The sequence below is a fragment of the Liolophura sinensis genome, chromosome 4 (genome assembly GCF_032854445.1).
Source record: "Liolophura sinensis isolate JHLJ2023 chromosome 4, CUHK_Ljap_v2, whole genome shotgun sequence".
Classification (NCBI taxonomy): domain Eukaryota; kingdom Metazoa; phylum Mollusca; class Polyplacophora; order Chitonida; family Chitonidae; genus Liolophura; species Liolophura sinensis.
Window position 1 is genome coordinate 22,883,714 of NC_088298.1, and position 6,116 is coordinate 22,889,829.

Genomic DNA, 6,116 nt, shown 5'->3' on the forward strand with positions numbered 1-6,116 from the left:
GTAAGATTTTTGCATGAATAGTGACAAATATGGTAAGAAATTTTTTTCTGGAAAAGTAACAGAATGTGTATAATCTTCAAGTATGATGGTTCCAATGTCCTATAAAATTGTAGAAATCTTCAAAAATCAGCGTTTTGCCCATTTAGCTCCATGTTATTTATCACCGAGAGGAACACAGATACTCCAAGCTATGAATTGCAGAGGCTATACATAAAATCAGTAATTGATTGTGGTCAAGTAGGTGGATGTTACATCTGTCACATATTATATTGTGGTCAAGTAGGTGGATGTTACATCTGTCACATAATATATTGTGGTCAAGTAGGTGGATGTTACATCTGTCACATATTATATTGTGGTCAAGTAGGTGGATATTACATCTGTCACATATTATATTGTGGTCAAGTAGGTGGATATTACATCTGTCACATATTATATTGTGGTCAAGTAGGTGGATGTTACATCTGTCACATATTATATTGTGGTCAAGTAGGTGGATATTACATCTGTCACATATTATATTGTGGTCAAGTAGGTGGATATTACATCTGTCACATAATATATTGTGGTCAAGTAGGTGGATATTACATCTGTCACATATTATATTGTGGTCAAGTAGGTGGATATTACATCTGTCACATATTATATTGTGGTCAAGTGGGTGGATATTACATCTGTCACATATTATATTGTGGTCAAGTAGGTGGATATTACATCTGTCACATAATATATTGTGGTCAAGTAGGTGGATATTACATCTGTCACATATTATATTGTGGTCAAGTAGGTGGATGTTACATCTGTCACATATTATATTGTGGTCAAGTAGGTGGATGTTACATCTGTCACATATTATATTGTGGTCAAGTAGGTGGATATTACATCTGTCACATAATATATTGTGGTCAAGTAGGTGGATATTACATCTGTCACATAATATATTGTGGTCAAGTAGGTGGATATTACATCTGTCACATATTATATTGTGGTCAAGTAGGTGGATATTACACCTGTCACATATTATATTGTGGTCAAGTAGGTGGATATTACATCTGTCACATAATATATTGTGGTCAAGTAGGTGGATATTACATCTGTCACATATTATATTGTGGTCAAGTAGGTGGATGTTACATCTGTCACATATTATATTGTGGTCAAGTAGGTGGATATTACATCTGTCACATAATATATTGTGGTCAAGTAGGTGGATATTACATCTGTCACATATTATATTGTGGTCAAGTAGGTGGATGTTACATCTGTCACATATTATATTGTGGTCAAGTAGGTGGATATTACATCTGTCACATATTATATTGTGGTCAAGTAGGTGGATGTTACATCTGTCACATAATAATGGTGGCTTTTGACAGACAACCCTGATGCTGTTCTCAGTGCTTTTCATGATTGCTGAGGGAAAAAAAAACTCAAAAAGATCTGCTAAAAAAAGAGATAGCTTTATTGGCATAGTCCTGTGTATGTGCAATTTGTGCGTTGTGTGGTCTTTCTGACCATCCCTACAAGCAGCCAAAGAGACAGGATAACTATTGTCCCACTAATGCTGAAGTCAGCCCACATAGCCACCAAGACAAAAGCTGTAATCTTTTGCCTTTCCTGCAGCACGTTTGCAAACAGTTAGTATTGATTTTGCTCCTTAGCAAATTACCTCCCTTTGTTTGCAAGATGAAGATGGTAATTTGTAAGGTTTTAGGGATCCCGCGATCACAGGCTAGACAATGTAGCAGCCAAGATATGGATTCCACTAGAGGACATCATACAGATGTAGCTGGAATATCGATTGCTTTTGGGATAATGGTGAACATGCATTGGTAAATAACCTAAAAGTTTGCTCAAAACTATGCATTTTTATAAATTTCAAATAAATGCCGTTAAGAATTTCCTTTTGAGTGCTTTAAATCTTACATTTTCCCAACAGGATATCATCCTGTCTTCCAAAAAGCCTTAGAATGCCCTTTAAAGATCAACTCTCAAAATCAGGTAAAATGTGCAACTCTTGGGTGAAACTTTCTAAAGGCCATTGACAGTTTTAATTCATGAGCTGATGGTCGTGGGGTTCCCCCGGGCTCTGCCCTGTTTCCACCCACCGTAATGCTGGCTGCTGTTGTATAAGTGAAATATTCTTGAGTACAGCGTAAAACACCAATCAGATAAATAAATAAATAAATAATTCATGAGCTTGGCTCCGGGAATCGACTTGTACATGTAGCTGTATGGAAAAGAAAAAGAAATGTCTGGAAGTTGTCCAATTTTGTATGCATCTATTAAAACACTAAACTATGCCTGGAAACAAATTGGTATTTCTCTTTGCCAATCATTATGGATGTTCCAGCTGAGTCATTAGATCGTAAGACCAATTTTTAAAATAACGCTCAGTACAAACCACCAAAATACTATTATAACCTACCTCCAAGATCTGTAACATGACAAGCAATTGTGAGAAAAGTGAGTTCAAATGTGGACTTGGGGTTAACACTGGTTGGGTGATCAAGGGCCAGTGGATTTTCTGTCACACCCGTAGATTTTGTAACGTACCGGTCTAGTGGGGCAGCAGAAAATGAAAGCTTTTCTAAGAAAACTCTTTTCTTTTTATGGAAGTGATGGTGTAAAAATTATCTTTGGCGCTCAAAAATTTTAAAGAAACCAAAAATATGACTGCAAGCATAGGAAGCGAAACTTTCAAGCCTATGTTGAAATCCATTCTATGAATTGTAGGTGTGTCAGAATGTGAAATTTGCATCCACCCAAAATGACAGATGATCCTCATTCATTGTTAACCATTCCAAGTTGATACTGTACTATCCCATGTAAAATCATCAGAACACAAACAGTTTTGTGTCAGGACCAGTGAACGTGTGGGTGGACCAGTAGGCATGGTAGAACTCAGAGCTAGAGTGCTGGTCGTAGTGTCCAGTTTTGTACCAGTGAACTTGTGGGTGGACCAGTAGACATGGTAGAACTCAGAGCTAGAGTGCTGGTCCTTGTGTCCAGTTTTGGACCAGTGAACTTGTGGGTGGACCAGTGGACATGGTAGAACTCAGAGCTAGAGTGCTGGTCGTAGTGTCCAGTTTTGGACCAGTGAGCTTGTGGGTGGACCAGTAGACATGGTAGAACTCAGAGCTAGAGTACTGGTCCTTTCGTCCAGTTTTGGACCAGTGAGCTTGTGGGTGGACCAGTAGACATGGTAGAACTCAGAGCTAGAGTACTGGCCCTTGTGTCCAGTTTTGGACCAGTGAACTTGTGGGTGAACCAGTAGACATGGTAGAACTCAGAGCTAGAGTACTGGTCCTTTCGTCCAGTTTTGGACCAGTGAGCTTGTGGGTGGACCAGTAGACATGGTAGAACTCAGAGCTAGAGTACTGGTCCTTGTGTCCAGTTTTGGACCAGTGAACTTGAGGGTGAACCAGTAGACATGGTAGAACTCAGAGCTAGAGTACTGGTCCTGGTTTTCAGTTTGGGACCAGTGAACTTGTGTGTGGACCAGTAGACATGGTAGAACTCAGAGCTAGAGTACTGGTCCTTGTGTCCAGTTTTGGACCAGTGAACTTGTGTGTGGACCAGTAGACATGGTAGAACTCAGAGCTAGAGTGCTGGTCCTTGTGTCCAGTTTGGGACCAGTGAACTTGTGGGTGGACCAGTAGACATGGTAGAACTCAGAGCTAGAGTACTGGTCCTTGTGTCCAGTTTTGGACAAGTGAACTTGTGGGTGAACCAGTAGACATGGTAGAACTCAGAGCTAGAGTAATGGGCGTAGTGTCCAGTTTTGGACTAGTGAACTTGTGGGTGAACTAGTAGACATGGTAGAACCCAGAGCAAGAGTACTGGTCCTTGTGTCCAGTTTTGGACAAGTGAACTTGTGGGTGAACCAGTAGACATGGTAGAACTCAGAGCTAGAGTACTGGTCCTTGTGTCCAGTTTTGGACCAGTGAGCTTGTGTGTGGACCAGTAGACATGGTAGAACTCAGAGCTAGAGTACTGGTCCTTGTGTCCAGTTTTGGACAAGTGAACTTGTGGGTGAACCAGTAGACATGGTAGAACTCAGAGCTAGAGTGCTGGTCATAGTGTCCAGATTTGTACCAGTGAACTTGTGGGTGGACCAGTAGACATGGTAGAACTCAGAGCAAGAGTACTGGTCCTTGTGTCCAGTTTTGGACAAGTGAACTTGTGTGTGGACCAGTAGACATGGTAGAACTCAGAGCTAGAGTACTGGTCCTGGTGTCCAGTTTGGGACCAGTGAACTTGTGGGTGGACGAGTAGACATGGTAGAACTCAGAGCTAGAGCGCTGGTCCTTGTGTCCAGTTTTGGACCAGTGAACTTGTGGGTGAACCAATAGACATGGTAGAACTCAGAGCTAGAGTACTGGTCCTGGTGTCCTGTTATGGACCAGTGAACTTGTGGGTGAACTAGTAGACATGGTAGAGCTCAGAGCTAGAGTACTGGGCGTAGTGTCCAGTTTTGGACCAGTGAACTTGTGGGTGGACCAGTTGACGTGGTAGAGCTCAGAGCTAGAGTGCTGGTCCTTGTGTCCAGTTTTGGACCAGTGAACTTGTGGGTGGACCAGTAGACATGGTAGAGCTCAGAGCTAGAGTACTGGTCCTGGTGTCCAGTTTGGGACCAGTGAACTTGTGGGTGGACCAGTAGACATGGTAGAGCTCAGAGCTAGAGTACTGGTCCTTGTGTCCAGTTTGGGACCAGTGAACTTGTGGGTGAACCAGTAGACATGGTAGAACTCAGAGCTAGAGTACTGGTCCTAGTGTCCAGTTTGACTTTCTGCCTAAATTCAGATCCTGTCAAACCGAAGTCACATACATCACTGAATGTTCGGATGGTCCCATTCCGCTAATGATATCCTGGAAGTAATGTCCTTAATTAGTCCTGCTGGTGTCTATATGAAAGTTTAGGGATGTTTATAGTCATTAATGGTTTATGCCTATATGCACCTTATCATTTTCTGATTAAACATTAAATGTAAAATCGAGAGTATTTCTGGAAGCAAATAAATGTCAGAAATTATTATACGTTTGATGCAGAAAGTTAGATTTTACCAGTAAGATGTCATCATGATGATGCTTTACCTTCCCAAATAACCCCAAAACACCTGTGTAAAGATCGCTTTAATAAAATAGACAAAAATTACCACCAGCCTTGGACTAAATTTGAGGTCATTTTTGTTAGGCCTTTTATATACTCATACTATCAAGAATTATTTAAACTTTGTAGAATTAGTAAATTATGTAATTAATTTGATCACTGAATGATTACTGCGATTCGTCAACCTTTTTGTTCCTCCCACCATAATGCTGACCACCATAGTAATATAAAGTGAAATCTTTAAGTGAGTATAAAACACCAACCAAATAAATAAATCAACTTTTTCACAGGTTTGCAAGGTGTTTATTAAGGAATATTTGGAGGGCATTGTTCTGTGTTGCTAGACTGATAAAACTGTCTTTCTGTAAGAGCCCTGAAACTCAACCAATGTAGATTTGTCTCAGAAATCAAAGTGAAAAGATGCAGAAAGCTGCCCTTTGGCCTGTGTGAAAAGGGTGAGCAATTAGGGTCTAATCGTAGACCACTGAGCCTCACTAATCAGTTTAATGTTGTTATGAAGGTGTACCTACTCGGCGTCATTAACCTTGTTAACCTGGTTATAAAGTAGCACATGAACTGTTACCTGATGCCATTTCACACTCACCTCTTTGGCACCTGCTTTAGTGAACTCAAAACAAAACCTGATATCAGCCCTTCATCTATTAATACTCATCTTTCCCACCCTGCAGTTGTGCAATCAGCTCTTCCTTTTGGACAAAACGGAGCTTTTCCATTCGAGAATAAGGGGTGATTTGCATTTGTGCCAAGGACTTGATTTTCGCCCCATAGTACCTTGAAGCTATATATGTTTGACTGACTTACAATATGTGGAGATTGTAAGCCATGGCTACGCCGATATCTTCAGAACTAATGTGCCAGCTAGCTAGGGGCCTGCAGTGTTGGATGGGTGTCTTTGGTATACCATAGACCAGTTACATTTACTGATCTACTAGCTTCTGGTTTGTCTGTCTGTTCCCATCATTAGCTCTTCAGTATATATTTA